General features: G+C 38.0%; 1 protein-coding gene across 3 annotated transcripts in view; it reads right to left on the bottom strand.

The window, feature by feature from the left end:
* Window positions 1-19054, bottom strand: part of DGLUCY (D-glutamate cyclase) — a 47185-nt gene extending 28131 nt beyond the window's left edge. For 2 of the 3 annotated variants that reach the window (XM_026850001.1, XM_026849999.1), the window contains exon 1: window positions 18866-19054. The gene's annotated coding sequence lies outside the window, so the exon portion shown is untranslated. Of the gene's footprint in view, window positions 1-14243; window positions 14648-18865 lie in introns of those variants that run through there. The other variant, XM_026850000.1, reaches the window with a different exon arrangement.
* Window positions 19055-19060: the final 6 nt, after the last annotated feature.

The following is a 19060-nucleotide window of genomic DNA, read 5'->3' on the forward strand; positions in this document are numbered from 1 at the left end:
GATTAACGTTCTGAGTTATAACTTTAGACCACTGTATTTGCTATACAATATCAGTAATAGATTATACTGCTGGTTTTCTTTACTATTTGCTAAATTTGGATAGACAATAAAAATTGTTAGATGCTCATAGTAAAACCTAGCTTTTGCTATTTGACTTCCTCAGGAATGGCTAGTTTCTATGTAGTATGTTATTTCCTTATGCTGGGGGGGTACCATCAGGTTTAGACTCCCCAACCATCTCTAGGACCTCCTGTAAAATTGTCAGAGCCATTGTGACCATGGGCTGTTTGGAATGACAGGGGAGAAGCACCAAGGTAACTCAGGTCTTACAGCATTTTTTCCACTTTGTCCCACGAGGATGCCTAATGAAATGCACAAGCTGGCTTCAGGGGGCCCACAAGCAGCACTCAAACAGTCTGGTACAGATGTTAATCAATTATCAGGATCTGTTCCTTAGCAGAGGTTTTTCAAGTCCATTCATTTTGTTTCAGAGATAGTTTCAGAAAATAGTAAGTATCAGTTATCTGGTAAAGCTATGTTGGATCATGATACAGATAACACTTGCCTTGCATCCTGTCTTTAAAAGCCTTTAAGAGAAGATGCTGACAGAGCTTTTGTGCCTGAGGGCATCCTATGTGCTGTCCCCTCACTAAGGGACCCTAAGATCTTGCTTTCCAGTCTGGCTAGCCTCTAAAGTAATGAACTTCTAAAGCAGACTAGATATAGTCCTGGGTAACCAGCATTTGAAAATCAGATCATTCACTGGCTGCATAATGAGAAACTTCATACTTAAAGCACCCAATCTGAAAAAACCCAACTATTTCTAAGCCATGTTGCTCACATCAGATTCTCTGACTTACAATACCAACAAGCAATGTTGTAAAGCTTTGTGGCACTGAAGGGTCAAGATCACTCTTAAAGAATCTTTTCTTAAACATTTGGTTCCACATTAGAAGCACAATAAATGCTCGTCTTTTTAGAGGTTTATACGAAGATTCAACATACTTCATGTGTACTTTGAGTTTTACTTACTGAACTTCAGTGAATAAATATTAAAATATATTGTTGTCTGACACATTAAGATGGCACTTAGCCACTATTGGTTTGTGGGCACTACCATATCCTGAACTGCACTTCCACATCTTGACAAGGATGGTGAGGCTTCAAACTGGAAAGACATGGTAATGAGCAAGAATGATCGTTAAGAATGATGTAAGGAGATGTGTGACTAGATAATGATGGCAGTATGGCATATGCCATATCAGTAGTTCAGAATAATGAAACAGAATAATGAGTCAGAAACAATATTGTATTGAAATGACATTATATAATACATATATATTCAGGAAAAAACTTTCCTTTGCATCAAAGTGACAGTCAGGAAGTATAGATATGTACCAGCTTTGGTAAAAGTTCTAAAGAGATCTTGGGTCTGGTTTTAAAAAGTAAAGTAAAATTGTTGTGACATCTTCATTTAGTATATATCTGTGTAGCACCACTCCAGTAGAGTTAAGCAGATACATGCTACCTGATTAATTTGGCTCAGCTGATTTGAAAAATATCCCATTACCTAGAGAACAACAATTTGCGGGAAGGCCAGATTTGGAGCGTGAATACTTTTTTATTCAGAAATTGTGATCACTTGTGGCCATGTGAAGCTCTAAGTCATTATTTCATTTCTACATGCTGTTCTCAGCGCACGAGTTGAGTACAGGTGGCTGTGTGCAATGAGGCGCTCATCTCTGCGGGGGTGATTGGAACAGGACTGGTTCTGAGCCTCATCTTTCTAACTGATTATGAAGAATATGCTCTATTTCTCCCGAATCCCACAACTCATGCTAGTAAAAAGGCATGTTGAAAGGAGTGTTACTTTATCCAGTTAAAAGACTTCGCTGCTCTCAAGAGGTGTACCCTTGCCTGTTATATCACTGAGAGATTCACTAGTTTCTCTCTTTAAGCCTTGTCTGGTAACAAAGTTAGTTACTGTATATCAAGGTAAGAGTTAAATATTCAACAGTAATGCTTGGAAAAAAGTGACCAATACCACCTACTTTTGCCAAATAATCTGCAACTGAATATGAAGCAAGATTTAATGAAGACGTTGCCTTGTCTTTCAGATAACTTGTATAATGGACAGAGTAGCCTCTGCACCACCCTATTGTTTGCATGTCCCAGGCTATTTCTTGTTTCCTCCCTCTTTCTTCTGTTTGCAGTGTGCTTCTGTCTCTGCTTTTTTACTCCCTGAGCTCAGACCTCTATCTCCGTAACTCCAAGCTGGACTAACCTTTGTAGGTCTTGCTTCCTTGGTTTGTCTGATTGCATCCTCTGGCAATATGGGAATTTGGATGTCTTCTCTCACTAGCTCTTTTAAATTTATATGCTTGCTGTAGGTCTCAATTGTACCTTAAACTCTCAATTTTCAACATTAAATGAGCTTTTCATTTTCTCAGTCTGAGACAAAAATCAGAAAACATAAAATACAATAAATGAACAAATGGTTTCCTAGACTTGTAAGATGCAGACTCCTCTGAGCCTCAGCATCTATACTTACATGTAAGTATATATGTATATATCTCTCCCTTTTCAATATTACGGATAGGCTTGGATTGAGCTACAGTTTATAAAACATTTTTACAATCTGCAGAGCATAATCTCTTTAGAGAAAAAGAAGGAAGAGCAGTAAATGAAACATTTTGTATTACCTTAGAGCTTTCAAATGAAAAAGTGAATCCGTAAATTTTGCAGATATTTAAATATGAGCATAAGTTCTTTCCAGGCCCATATTGTAAATTATTAATTACCGAAGAAAATGGAAAAATATCATTTGTGTCAGAAAGATTACATTTTGAGATGCAGTGGGTGTGTCCACACCGCTGTGCTAAACCACACCAGATAAAAACGAATTAAAAAATTATATAATAGCTCAAAAGGATTAAAACATCCTTCAGAAGTGTCAGTGTGACTGCTTCGTCTTTACATGTGTCAGGTACATTAATGAAATAAAACTAAAACCATATAGTATTTCTGTGGTTTTAAAAATGGATCATCTGAGAATAAACAGCCTGTGAAAAGTACTGCTGCTAAGAGTAACAAGTCAGTTTGAAGACTGCAGAGTAGTTAATGCCAGTTTTTGATGTCACAGATTACAGGTCTGTTTCTTCATTGGTACTGATACACTATGAATATGGTTGAATGTGGTGACTTTTGAAAGTGTAATCTAGAGACTTGCTTGCAAGGAGCCCGAAGTCTCTTACAAAACAGTCTTGCATTGGTTATATCACTTGTGTCCTATTTTCAGTTTAAAGTTTTATGATAAGGATGGGTGGTGGCATGTACAGGTTCATTGGCCAAAACAGTGCAGGGGTCACTACTTAACACTGCTGGGCAGGTTTTTTTTAGATATTGCCATGCAGATAGCTTACCCAAAGCTACTGCTGCAGTAACAGGAACAGCAAAGTAACTTGAAACATGAGTCAGGCCATGGGCTGCCTTTACTGATACATAATGGAAAGTAATCTAAACTAATTATAATCTAACAAAGCCTTTGTGTACTATGCCTTGCCCTAGTATGAATATAGTTACAGAGGTTTGTTAATGTAAACATGGTTTAAAATTACCTGCTGTTCAATCATCAAGCTGATCTGAAATTCTGCCAATAGACTTCCGTGAAAAGAACAAACTTCTCTGAAAATCTACTCCACTTGATTTTCTAACTGGCTCTCTCAGTTATACTTGTGATGTTTTATTTGAAGAATCAATTAATGATCCTTTTTCTCCCCATCTGCTATGAATCATTTCAAAGCACAGAAGTGCTTTGTGTATCATTCCAAAGAGGATGTGCTTTGTGTATTTTCAGACAGCGGCTCATCCAGCAAATTAAGATTTAACTTTACACTTGAAATACAGGGTATTTGCCTTTGAAGATTATGCACCTTTAGATGAGGGCTGCAAATAGAAATTTAAATTAGTTTCTATTAGTGTTCTCCCTGCTGCTTAAAGCAGCTAGCCTATACTCAAGATCCTGCAGACTGTGTCAGGATGAGAAACTGATGATAGAATCTATGTATCTTTGACGCAATCTTGTTTACTTGCAAAAAAACCCACACAACGTTTAGTTTCTTCTGGCATATTAAGAACAAATAACAGAAAGCAATTATCAGTTCTGAAGCAGCCATTTCAGACAGTGCTGCATGTTAGTGAGACATGCCTTGCACAGGCTCCCTGAACTTCCACCACTGCATTTGTATTATTTTACACTCAGCTTCTGCTCTGGGACAAAATTAGTTGTTTCTCGGGTGGGGAAATATGGGGAGAGACTAGAGGATAGTTCACTCTGTTTTTCGTGCTTTTTTGTCCTGCAAAGGATGAGGCCTCATAACTTCTCACACCCTTTCAACCCCTTGGGTCATATCCTAATAGCTGCATACCCTGTCCCATCATCTTACAAAAACACATGACCAACGAGCTTTAGAACAGCCACCTCATTTACATGCACCTTTGGCAAGATGCGGTACACATGTAAGAGGAGGCAAGGACTTTTATCGAGATTAAAAATGCCACTTTCACACCTTTGACTTTGCTGATAGGAATAATCACCAGCTGCAGTAAGAAGAGACAGCAAATGATCTACCAGAGGTTGTTTTCATATAAGATGATAAGAAATGCTTATTCAACTTCAAGAAATGGAGGTTGGTATTTAAATATAGTTTCACAGTCTATACTGAGTGACAGAAGACTTTTAGAATTGCTCCACAATTTTCTGGGCCAGGTCCAGTCACCCATTCTCTGTCTTGGCCTCTTCTAGCACCGAGACAGCCAAAGGATGGAGGAGGACCTGGCCTGCAGGCCACCAGTGCCATCCTCTCCCCTGACCCCTGAAGCAGCACAGCCCAGCTAGGAGAGTACCGTAGACTGGAGCCAAGGCAATGACTATTGGCTGAATAAAAATTCCTGAAGTGAGGAAAAATTTTTCTTCCCAATCTTACTCATGCAGAATGAAAGTGGAAGTCCGTAGGACAAAGTACAGTGACTTGTATTGCTTTGTTTGTAAGGCAGCAGCCACAGGTGCTTATTTTGATAAGAAAGGATATCACCGCCTAGGTACACCCAGTCACATCATGCTGGTCACAGGGCTGATGGGGTGCCCATTCCTCCCAAGGAATTCCATCTGGAGGCAAGCAGGTGAATGATTTTCTGCTCCCTACACACCATAAAAATAGTACCACACTCCCAAAAAAACATGCCATGTTCTTGCTGTCTGGTCATTCAGGCTACCCCCAGGGTTATGCCATTTCTTTTGGGTTCACATGTCTGCTAGCAGGTGCTAAATCACCGCATCTATTGCTCTTCACCAAAGATATGGTCACTAATGGAATGATTGCAGCCTATGTATTTACACAAAGACAGTGTCCTTGAAATGCAAATGTCTCAGTAGGCTGTGTCTGGGGAATCTTCCGTGAATTGTACCTCTTCAAACACTACCAAGAACAAACATCCTTGCCTCCACAAATACCCATGATGGAGATATACTGACTTTTGCTGTTTCCTAAGCTGCCTCCTTCAGCTTAGTCTGAGCAGTACTGTAAACAGTTTAAAAGGACCGAGCACCATTTTCCTGATGGAAAACCTGGCTTAAGCAGTGCTATTTCGATAACTAGGTGAATCAGTGGCAGGCTCTGCAAGAATACCTCACTGTAACTTCCAGGAGTAAGTGTAAATAAGTGCTGTTAGCGACTGTGCTAGGTGATGGTATGCTCTTGGACAGCTATTTTATCTTGGAGCATTCACACTGCCCACATATTAAATGTTAATCTGACCAAGGATGCCTGGACAGCTTTGTTCCATAGCATCCATTCCAATTGGAAAGGCTCCATGAAGTTTCAGACAAGTTATGACTGCATAACTATGTTTTCGTTATGGCATACCTGACAATTATGGTACTATGTGGCAACTACAGTTGTCACAGTGATCTGGAAACTGCCCTTGATGGTCTGTTTGGTGCAGCCAGGCACCTGCAGACACATTTGCACTCTACCTGCAAGAGCTCAGGGCCTGACTGACCGACACTGAGTAGAGCAGTGTGATGAAAAGGAATAGTGATAAGCAGTATTATCAATAATCAGACATATATTCTAAGGCTGACAATGGCTACAACCCCTACGGAGACGAGAGTGCTGCTTTGTCCCTAGTGAAGATGCCCAAGCTCTAGAAACCACAGATAATACATACTTATTTGGTAAACTGCATCACAGAGTCCATAAATCATCAGTGACAATGTTCACCATCCTTGAACTTGTGAACAAGAACTTGCAGAATTAGTGAGTTACAATCCTGAACAGTCAAAGCCCCTTGTGGTGGGACCCAAATGAAGATCTGTACATCACTTAAAACTCTTCTTCCCCTGCCTATACAGAGACAATACGCCATGTGAACATTTGAGGACCTCGGCTTGGTAGTAACATGGGGGATGGAAGACATGGATGATGTGGCAGTTCAACATAGCAAATGAGTGTTGCTACACTGACCTGATTACCCAATCATCTGTAGCAATCAGGAATAAATTAGTTTTACAGACAAATGGCAATCACACTGACCATGGGAAGAGAGGTTCTGCAAGTGGTGTGTTGGTGCTGCAGAGTATCTACAGTGCCTCCAGTTGCCCTCTCCATTTCTGAACTCATAACGGTCATTCAAGACCAGCATATGATGTAATTCCACTTGTCAACTGTCCTCATCCACCAGAATAATCCTTGGTGAAGCAGAGGATGAGTTACCCTGTAGCCATAGGCTGCAATGGTACCTACTGTCTAGAGAAAAGATGGGCTTGAACTGAAGCACTGTGTTCTGAGAAGGAAATCCCCAATTATCTTACACTTTTAAACGGAGGGAAAGGATACAGGCCCTTATCAAACTGTCCTGGGCAGCCTAACCCCGCAGCATGTGGATGGTTCTGATGCAGTCTGTCATGGTATCCTCAGAGCGTCACCACTGGTGGCAGCAGCACTGTGGCTGTGCAGCAAGTACAAGGGAGAAGTTTAGGAGCTCTGCTAGGCTTGGGTCCTAACACAGGTAATGTGAAGGACTTCTCATATAAATTTCTGGTTACAGACTAGATCAGGTATCAGATGACTAAGTGCTGTCACTCTGTTAGCTATTCAGTAGTTTATACAATACATTACTGTGTTCAATGCAGTTACAGTAGACTGATTATCTCAAACCACTGTCTTCATGTGCAGTTTCAGCACAGAACTCAAGATGTAGCTCATAGAAATAATCCTGAATGTTTACTGCTTTTCCCTATGTTCTGTGGGCAAATAGAGTAAGACCTGTAGGACTGTCATGCTCATATCTTTTACCACCATTAAAAAATATATTTTTTAAAAAAGCAGCTCAGTGTTAAAGAGATGACTCATAATGCTGCAGCTCCATTTAGCTGACTTGAAAGAGATGTTAATGTCATCATTCTGATTTTCATTACCAAACAATAAGAAGGTAAGGGCTGAAAATGTCTTATGCATCTATCACCTCATTTTCTATTTAAAAAATATAAATAAACTACAGAGGTTGGTGTATGTTGGTGTGCTCTGCTTTCAATTTCAATACAGATTTGTGCCCATGTTTTATATAGAAGCAACACAGAACAAAATATAAGCTATGACTATTTTTTGTTTATTTATTTACTTATTTAGGGTTTTGTTCCTATGCTTTTGTTCCTAAGCTATGGTTGAGGTAATATGCATAAAACCTTGTCTTGGAGTTTACAGTTTAAGGACTCAAACCTGTAGTACTTCTATGAATATAAGTACCAGAGATAAATAGATAGGTAGTCCTGTTGAGTTCAAGGACAGATGAAGTGCTTAAACATTTGCTGTATTGTACTTCATCTGCACCAGTGTTTGCATACAAGCCATACACTATACACAGATGTAAGTAAAGAAAAATGTGACAGAAAAGTTTAAAGTAAAAACAGAAAAAGACATAAGCAATACACATGCTTTTTATGAACACATGTATGGAACAAGGTAACACCCTTGATATAAAATAAGTTAGAATTAGTACTGATGAACTATACAGTTCGGAAATAATGTTCAACTCTTTTTCTGTCTGCTTAGCAACTATCGATCCTTTTTTTCTGTTTTCTGTATACATGCCAGATAGGCAACTGCAATAAAGTACTTCCAAATTCCATATTCCACTTATTTAGGAGGTACTTTAAGATATTTTCGAATAACCACTTTTGTTCTCCGATTTTGTTCACATACCTTATCATATATACTAAGTATAGCAAGCATGCTAAGTTTTGCTTTATTTTCTTTTCAAATGGGAAAAGACTCTTGGCTTGTTTGAGCATTAGGTTTTAATCTGGCTGAATTTTCCTCTTTCTCTAAAATGGATTTTCACTTTCCATTACATCATACAGCCTTAAGAGTTTCATGGTATAGATTAATGCATGAATAAACTCCAAATAATTCAAAATATTATTACAACAGTATGCTTCAGAAAATAGAATTACAGCTACATCAAGTCTACTACCTTGACTTTGACAGTGGCCAATAATGCACACCTAAGAAAGAGTTTAAAATCAGATCAAACACTGACAAAACTTAGCTCATATATCCTTCCAGCATGCCAAGTTCAGGAACTTTAGAGCTAAGGGTGATTTATTTGTTTGTAGAGGTTAACATAAAAAGTGATAAAGTGGACTTTATCCCATATAACTACAGTTTGCAGCATATCATAAGAATTCTAGTAGCTACCTCCCAAGTTAATTTACTTGGGGAACTGTCTAGATGCAAAAGCAAAGAATTTTGCATGGATTGCTTTATTAGGATTCCAGTTCCAAAGCTGACATATTTAGAAGTAACTAAGCTATCTTTATATTAGAAAGCAATTCACACACATTCCTTTAATCCTAATTCCATAAATATATATCCTCTTGAGACAAGCATTTTAGAAGAGTGTTCCATATTCAATTAATTAGCTATTACTGGCAATATCTTCTCCCAAAGAAGGGTCAGACTACACAGTATATGCAGTGAAAAAAGACAAGACAAATTAAAAGCCCTCAGCAGTTTACATTAATGGGCTCCAAGTCTAAATGTACAATTAAAATAGAGCATTTACATTCGCAAAAACTGAACTGTGAAAATCTATGGGTTTTGTGTAGGGAGAGGTGGTCAGAAGATCTCGTGATGTACGGGAAGAATAGGGAACTAAAGATTTCGTGATGTACAGAAAGGCATATATAAAGAAATTGCGCAGTTAATAAATTGAACAAGAAACAACCACCACATTGGTGTCTGTGCTTTTGTTCCTGTGAAGGTCATAATCTCCTGCATGGATTAGCTGTGATCTGAGTGCCACACCTCTGTGGATTGGCAGATAGAAAAGGACAGCTAATAACTCTTCCTCAACAGTTTTGTCTCCAAAAGATTAGTCAAATATGTGGGGTTTTGATTGTGAAGGAAAGGAGTAGTGAGTTTGTTTCAAACCTAGGCCTATTTAGCTAGTTTATCTTTTAATATAATTAGTACTAAGACATACTTTTAGGACCACCTAGAATTTTGAAAATCAATATTTAGGATCAGCATTTCTGGACAGAAAAAGATAAATGTACAAAATGGACAATTGCTCAGCTACTTGTAAATAAAAACAAAGAAAAATCATATAGAACAGGTTATATTGTATGATATATTGCTATATCATACCTATCAGGGAGTATTTTTAATACTATGCAAAGATGGAAAAACATTATCATTTGAATATAGACTGAAGGTGTTGCTCACTACAGAAAGAAGAGAGAGGACTTTAATCAGCTGAAAGGAAGATGGACAGGCATTGGTTACTAGAACTCACTATGATTTCTGGTCAGACTGATGGAGCAATAGAAGACTGCTGTTAAAAAACCCCCATTACTACTGCTGAAACATTTGAAAAGATGATGGTAACAAACTCCATTCTCTACTGAGATATTTCCCCAATGGAAAACTCTCATTTATTCTCATAATACTTGTCTTTGCAAATTAACCAACCTTGACAGAGAAAGTTTGGTATACAAGGCTAATTTTGAATCTTTTAAGCATTTCAGACTGCAGATATATGGGATATACAATCACTGTGTCCATGGGAGAATTATCAGAAATAATGCAAGCTCACTGGAGCATGAAAATACAAGACTGGAAAGAAGTGAGACCTTGCTTGACATCAAAAATATAGTTTACGAGAAGGCATATAAAAGAATATGAAACCATATATCAAAATTAGCAAATCTGTGCTGTGGCCTTCTGATCAAACAATAAGCATGCTCTTTTTTTTTTTTCCCCAATTTACTGGAAAGTTTAAAAACCTAAGACTTCTGAGTAGCTTCAATTTGGAAAATATTACACAATATTTTCCACTCCTTTTGAAGAAGGAAATTATTGCAATCAGTACTTGGTTTCAAACTCCAGGGAAAAAAAAAAGTGTGTGCATATATGTATAATATATATGCAGTCATTCCATAGTTGATCACATAAAGCAAACTGTTCTCAACTAAAGAGTTATTTTAAGATTGCATAAACTTAACAGAATAAAAGACAGTCCAAAATGAGTCTCTTATAGTTCAAAGAATAGAATGATCTGTATGTGACTTTTCCATGGTTACTAAGTATATGAAAGAAAATATGCAAAACAAAGTGTATTAAGCAGGCATTGTTTAGGATATAATCTGTGTATATTAAAAATAGCTAAGAATATTAACAGAAATAGATCTAACTTCAGTGATCTTTGGTTTGTGAGCTCTGCAGAAGTCACACATCTCAAATGTCTTTCTTAAAAATAAACAGGAATAGAGAGGATACCGTGCTTGTAGGTGGCCCATTTTGTTTCTGATAGACACGTATTTTTGATGGACAACCAATTTCTGACCCTTATAGTAATTACCAGCTTCAATGAAAAAGTCAAATTTTTTCCAGTTTTCAGTTGTGCTCTAAGGACTTTTATCATGGCACATTAATGAGAAATTTTGGGGGGGCACCTTTTTGTTCTGGGTCTGTATATTGCTCAGCACAAAGGAGTGCCAATCGATAGCAAGGGCACTTCAGCATTACTGCAATGTGGTGTAGTCTCTTACCTGCACCGAACACTTGTCCTGTGACTAAAACCGTAAGCATATGTTTTCAATTATAGATTGAAGCTTCTGCTGAAAATAACCTTAATACCACCTATAAAATAACATTTAGAATTAATTCATTAGATCTTTTTATAATAAATCAGAATCCATTTGTGGCTTCTTTGAAATAGCTTATGAATATTATAGGTAACTGTATTGCCCGGATATTTACTGCATGAATATGTGGTCTCAATAGATAGATGCAAGACAAGCAAATAACCAGGAGAGATAAAGCCTCTCTGAAGAAAATAGCTGAAGATTAGCAATGAACATTCTATGAACAGGGGATAGTAAATTATTAGTAAGATGGATAGGCAGACTTTCTTTAAATGTTTTGGGTTTATAGTTATTCTAGACAAGGCTCTTTTTTAATAAGACTGTGATTTCTGTATTTGTCACTTTTAAGAATCTCTACAGGAATAAAGTTTCCAAAACCAAACAGAACAATCAAATCAATAGAGCCAAAATAGGTTGAATTGTAGCCCAAAGCTTCAACTATGTAAGAATCTTCAAGTGTGAAGCTTCAACCCAGAGAAGTAAAGGCATTAACAGACAAGTGATGATATGCAGAAGCGCAGCACCACCTGCAACTATGACAGCAACATCCTTGACTCTGTAACTGAAGACAAATTAATGTTGCTGCTACTCTGTCGCAGAGGGGGTGGGGGTGTGTGTGTGTGCGTGTGTGTGATTACTTTCACAGGATATTTTAAGTCAGAAAGTGTACATAAAGGGCTACAGAAAACATGGTCCTGATCTGGCCAGGAGAGACTATTTTTTTTCAGAAATCCCCTTCATCTCCTCCCTATGTATCCATCAAAGGATAGCACTCCAGGACTGCAGTGGGTTCCTGCCCAAACCCAAACAATTTATAATTCTGTTGCTTTGGCACTTGCTATCCAAAATCAATTATTTTGTCTTCTGTATAAACCAAACCAGTACCTCACACTTGTCCACTGTCCTCAATCACATGGCTTTCTAAAGAAGAATATTGTCACACAGTGGAACAGTTAGCCAATTTATTATCTAAAGACTTAGGAAAGTAATAGAAAACATCTCACAACAACTTGCTACCACCCAAAACCAAATGCTTTGGTTGGAAGATATTGTAAGGCCATGTTGCAGGTATGTTACTCAGAGAACGAGTGATTAAGTTGAAGTCATACCCTAACTTCTCTGCATATTACAAGTAATTCCAAGAATCTGTGGAGTTTGCCTCATTTGACTTTCCATTTTGAAGATGCACCTCATTAGTCATAGGCAGGCAACACTGAGTCCAATGGGAAGCAAATCACTACAGTTTCTGTAATGACATGGTGGATTTGGTGTAATAAAGTCTGGTTCAATAGGAATGTGTTCTTTTGAAGCTGGAGAGAGATGTGGTATTTGTGTAAATCTCTATTAAATCCCAGAAAATGCTGTTGGGGTGAGGGGATTGAAGTTGCTCAGAGTTAATGCAGTTATTTACAATGTCAATAATCTGAACTGCTGTAATGTTCCCCATCAATATGTTAACAAGCAGGCACAACAGAAAAGTAACTTTGAATGTGACATGTAGTAAGGAGGAGGATGCCAAACCTCACTCTTAGCCAGACTTAATAAATGCCAGCCAAAGGAAAATTGCTTCATGGGACATTTCTTTGCATGGAAGTCTAACACTTCAGAGAAAATGCAAATCCTGAGGAATTTACAAAAGGAGTGTAAAATGCCTTCTGACCAACTGGGGTTTTGATAGCCTCTTGAAAGATTGTCACAGCAGACAGTTTATAAAAGAGGTGTATTGAATTGAGGGTTCTAACATCTAAATAAACTAGGTTTCCCCTATAAGCCCTTTACCTAAGGAAAATGAAAGAAATGAGGCTGTGCATGGATTACTGAAAGCTCAGAACTACCAGTGCCTGTATCTACAACAAAAATTTTACTGGACATTTTGAGGCAGGGGGACAAGCGTTTCACATTCTGGGTTTGCCTATGAAATGGGGGCAGATCCAACAAAAGCATGGAGGAGATAAAAGATAACAATTATTCACTCTCTTTTTAAACTAAAGTCAAACTAGCAAATGAGCAAATGGCAAAGTCAAAGCAAACAAATGGAGGTCTTTGCTCATAGACTGCATAGTTAAAGCTCAGACGTTTCTTACCACAGTGACACTGCGCAGCTCCTATTGGCCAGTGCTGGAGATGGGATGCTGAGCTAGACATGCTCTAGTTTGTATCTTATATCTCAATAAATCAGTATGGGACGAAAAATTTAAGAAAAACAGCAATGAAATGATAGAATTGCTGAGTACCAGTTACTGATTAGCTCTAGTCCCAAGACATGCAGTTTACAGTACCAGTGTCAATTATGCAACTTCAGTTAAAAATCTGCATTGTTTTAGATGTATTGAAAATCTCTTATTTATTATTATGGATACTGATTTTACCACCTGATTCTTCACAGCAGTATTTTATATCTGGTGTGTCTTCTTGGTATCATGTTTATCTTCTGTTCTTATAATCCTTTTTTATTTCATTCTTGAAAACTGAGGGTAATCTTTCAAATCTTTTGTCAAAACATTTTTCCTGGTCCTTTTAAAGAAGTTTTAAGTTGTAATGCTGCTTATATTAAATCATATTGTATTATATCATATAATACTACATTACACTATGTTAAGAGGTGCCTTCTAGTCACCTAATATAGTACTTAAAACTAATGGAGTTTTTGTATTTATTCTGAGGAGCTCCAAGTTCCTTCCAAACTCTAGAAGATATACTATCTAGGTCTGGAATATCTTTCTCCTAATTTATCCATCTGTTTCAGAATTTTCTCTTATTTCAATTCATGGGAGCATCTTATCTTTTTCAATTTAAAAGAGTAGGTTCAAAATCAATAACCATACAACTTTTAACAAGGGAAAAGGAAAAAAAGAATAACTGCAATATTATTCACTTAATTAAATCTCTTTGTTGCTCTATGGTAATTTAACAGATACAGTATCTTTAAATATATCAGTAGAAAAGAAGCTGTGGAAATTAACTTAGTAGATTTCATTTATGCTTTTCCAAAACTGCCTTTCCCCCTTCATTTTATGTGGCACTTCTTTTCACTTACCTCCTTTTCGGTAGGCTCTCTTTAAGAACTACAATGCATACCCTTAAGCTCTGCCATTTAATCACTCTTTTTCTCATGTTCTTGCTTCCTTCTTTGGGGGTGTAAAGCAGATGCATGGTTTCTGCAACTATCAGGATGTACTCACGGTCTCCATGCCGAGTTCAAACTTTTAATTTCCTCATCTCTATCTTTCAGAACATCTTGATTAGCTTCTCCTTTCTAAAGTCCTAAGTCTCCAGTTCACAGTCAGTTTTCAAGATAGTGAGAATTCATATGTGAGTCTTCTGCAATGGATTGAGTTTAATTACACTGCAGTCAGTATTACTCAGAGGTTTAATGATACCATTATGTAGAACGGCCCTCTGTGTTCCTTCCAACAAATTTGAAAATAATTTCAAATTATTGTGAGTGAATGAGGATTAGGATCCAAAGTAAATTCTTTGTATTAACTAGAAATTCCACCTCTGCCTAGCTTAAGCAGATCAGAAATTGAAATAAAGCCCTATTTCTGTTTTAATAGATAGTGCTGCTTCCTTTCCCCTCTGGACAGTGTTCATTCATTTTCCTTTTCCTCATCAGAAATCAAGTAGCATAAATATTTTTATTCTTTCTCTTTTATAGCCATGTAGATTTTTAACAATTAAACCTTTGAAAGTGTTGCCTGGAACAGTAGTTCTAACTGTACTTTAACTGAAGAAAAAAATAAATTAATTTTCAGTGAAGAAATTAATACTAACAGAAATAGGACTTAAGTTTAACCAAAGATGTAACCCTAGAATCAGTAACACATCTTCACTTATATGCACTCTTTCAAGAAACGATCCATTTCCTGACAGAGTTGTACCACTTCCTTTAAAAGAATTATTAGGCTTGGATGTTTAGCATAACTTCTCCTTTCATGGTAACACATTAAGTGGTTTTAGAGAGATAAAACTGTTGGCCAAAGCTGTTTCATACAAAAATGCTTTAAACAGCAAATTACCTACCCAATCTACTTTTCTGACAGTTATCAAGCACAAAATGTGCAACTGCAGATTTTTAAAAAATCACAGAGAATATATGTAAACTAGATCTAATACTGTACTGAAATCTCACACAAAAGCTGTTTCTCGTGTCATGACTGTCTTCACAGGGAGTCTTTCCCTAAATTAATTTTGTGGTTTCCAAAATTTGATCCTCTTTTTCCCTTGCCATGCAAATGTTCTCCATGTAGTGATTAAGGGGAACATTTTGTATCATCTGGCTTTTCAACACTTGTACTTTGAAAATAACACCTATTTCTGTAACAATTCAATGACCATAAGAAACTGCCAGACGCATCCAACTTTAGCTCCATAGAAACTATGTTTTTCATATGCAGCTCCCCTTCACAAAGAAAGTAAATCAAGTACTTCAAAACTGTAAAAGGGACACCCTGGAAGTATGCAGCTACGGCACTCATTTTCTTCTTTCTTTCTCTCTCTCATTTCCTCTCAGAAGTCTGTACACTGAGCATTTCAATTTCACCTCAGCCCTCAAACCAGCTTGGCACACCACGTCTTTTAGAACCAAAAAGGAAATGTTGTGACACTTTTTCTTAAATGAAGCTCAATAATATCTTTCTATGTGGGTATTTCCCACAACATTTTTTCCTCCCTCTCTTCACAATTAGGAATGGCAAGTAAATACACATATTTTTGAACAGTTGTGTTGTGGGGTAGAGAAGGGACATCTATCTTTAGAATTCTGTTACTCCATGTTCCCAAACTTGCAGCGCACGCTCAGCCCAAACATTAAACTGTTGGTTGATTGACCTGTCAGGATGCTCTTATTGTACATATGAACATGAAAATGCTACTTAAAAAAATTACATTTACACTACGGAGGGAGAGTGGCATTACCTCATAGCTTTTAATCATTTCTACATCAAATATTTTTCATTTGAACACTGGAGAGGTAATTTATTGAATGCACATCATATTTTTTTTGTCCAGTGTCATAGCACACACATAATTAAGTATTTAAAATGAAAATAACATTTTCAGTCAGTTAACTTGCACTCAGAGCCGCACTTCTAAAAGCACAGTTTACATAGCAAGGGTGGTTTTACTTCTCCTTATCATAAAGGAATCACTTACAGACCATTCTGTACTCCCTGTGGGTCTATAGCCCATCATTGTTTCTGTACTTTCACATGTCTACTTTGGCTGCAGGCTCAAGCCAAATTTCCTCCCTCATCTGACTCTGTGACTGTGTTAGTGATTTAGATGAGACAAAGGCAGAATCTGAGTGCTGTCACATGACAATCCATACTTCTGACTGCTGGCATGTTTTTGGGAATGCTTGGGCCCCTGACTAGTACTGTCCCAGGCAATGTCCTTGTACAAGTCAGTTCAGTAACAGTTTGCAATCTGTATAAATTCAGTAGGCAGTATAGAAAAGGGAAAGAATTCAGCTGTGTGCATGCAAGCTATGCCATGCTATGTCATGCCACTTGCCCTGACACCTAAAGAACGAGTCCTAATCTGCTTTATTTTCTGGTACAGATGTAGCCAGTATGTTTCCACCTACCTCTAAATCCTACCTACCCTTAAGGCTGACAAAACTGTGTCCTTTTACAACCAACCACAAAGCCATGTGATACTGCTCCAAAGACAAAGGTGATGGAGATAATGAAACCAGCCCACTATGCCTGGACCATTCCACTGAAGGTAGGCCCACTGTTAAATCAGGAACACAACCAAGTTTAATCCTCCACTGCTCCCAAAAGTTCAGCTGAAATAAAAACTTGAGCATAGTCTTGTACTCATGGGCTACTGACAGGAGGGTTTAGGATTTCAGTGCAAGTATAGCTCTTATGTCTGTCAAAAGGTGGGATCCTTTCCAAGCACTCAGTAGGGCTGCTCTGCTGTTTCTGGATATGAGAATCCTGCTGCAAAAATATTTTAACACTAGAGTTTGTTACGTACAGTCTTAATTTTTTTAATGGAATGACCACATTGCTCAGTTACTTTTTCCAAGGTGCAAGCAAATCAGTGGGTCCCTCAGTGATAACAATTAACTTTCAGTTAATGCAACAGTACTTCCTAGCTCAGTCACAACTTAAACTAAATATACAGGGTAATGACTGTGTTTTGCTACATGCATAGTCAGCAGCTACCACAATAGATAACACTTGTTCGATGCTTTAGGATTATTGCCTCATTCTTTAAAGCTGTTTTAGCTGAAATTTAAAAGGAGAAAAGGTTTCAGCCTGAGGTATATAAGCAGATAAAGTCGGTCAAGCTATGAACATCTGAAACCAAGCCTATTAGCAACTACTGGATTCATTGCCAGCTGCACTCACACTGAGTGCTAGTAAGGAACTGAGTAGAGTCAGATTTCAGTTTCTCTCTTCTGAGGCTGCCAGGGACAGTTGGTCCGAAGTGTAGGCTACTAGAGCCACTGCATGGAATATAGTACTAGTCTTTTTAAAATCTAACATCTGGAACACGCAATAATCAGAAGTGGTTGTTACTCCTTGTAAAGAAGAAGTAAAACTGACACTCCTCACCAGCCGTACAAAGGAGCCATTAGTTACAAACATGCAATTTAATAATGAATTTTATCAGTTTATTTTGTATTTTCATGATTTTTCCTTTTGTAGCTTAATATTATGCTGATATAACATTTACTGTCCCTGCAATAGACAGGCGCCTAAAATCAAGCAACAAGTTAGTGAATCAGTTATTTTCAGTTTGAAAACATCATCTGTGATCAGACTTTCTATATTTATAGTCTTGATTGTAATACTGTCAGAAAGGCAGTGACTAGATGGTAATTTTCACTGAAGTTATGTGTGTACCATATCCTACAGGGAGGAACCTGCAGTGTTCCGTGGAAAACACCTTCAAAAGTTTTACCAGGAATCCTATGAAACCCTTAGATAGTATTTTTAATTTCTAGGAAGAAAACTAATCCCAAAAGTGCCCTAAAAATGGTTTGGTATTTAAATTGTTCTACAGTAGAAAGCTCTTACCAACTTTAAAGAGTTCAACTCAGTCTCTACAGGAAACTGTAGAAATGTGTGTTATGTATATATGTACATGCATTTTTTATACAGATGTGTACACACACGCACAGATACATAATACTGGAATGTGAATAAAGAATTAACATAAGACATTTTATTTCACTGATCTTTGATGTACCAGAATCAGACTCTGCATGAACAGAGCTTTTGTATGTGACATCTTGTTACACAGTGTCAGAGGGTAAGAAGCAACACCATTCAAAAGCAACAAGTCAGAAATTACTGTAAATAAGAAATGGAGAGAAAAGTGATTTGCGTGATCTGTCTCAAGGAAATGTGGACTGCTTTAGACGTATCATATTGCTTCTAAAATATAACAGGCCGAGAGGCCTACGTGAGATGAACAGGACTAATAGAATTCAAAACAAACGTTCCTTAAAAGCGGAATCAAAACCCGCTGTGAGGGTAGCGCGTCCCATGCAGCTAACAGGACCAAACGAAGATGCCTTAAGCAGTGCAATGCGAACCAGGCACACGGATGGGCCCACCCAGCGCTCTCTCCCACTCCCCCCTCAAAACACACCAAGGAGGCAACCCCCTAGCAAGCACCTCCCGAGGCGGCATAACCAACCAAGCTCCTCTTTGCTTTGTGACCTTCCAGCGATCACAAAGCTCGTTTTATCTTCCAGTAAATCCAGCCTCTGCAACCTCCCAAGACGACGGCTCCGTTCGCTGCCCTGCGGCCGGGCCGCGGACGCCGCTTACTGCCCCCGCCCGAGCCGTCGGGCCCTCCGCTCCCGGCTAAGGGCGACGGCCGCCTCTGGGC

Source organism: Athene cunicularia (genome assembly GCF_003259725.1).
Source record: "Athene cunicularia isolate RWA chromosome 5 unlocalized genomic scaffold, athCun1 chr5_part1, whole genome shotgun sequence".
Taxonomy (NCBI): domain Eukaryota; kingdom Metazoa; phylum Chordata; class Aves; order Strigiformes; family Strigidae; genus Athene; species Athene cunicularia.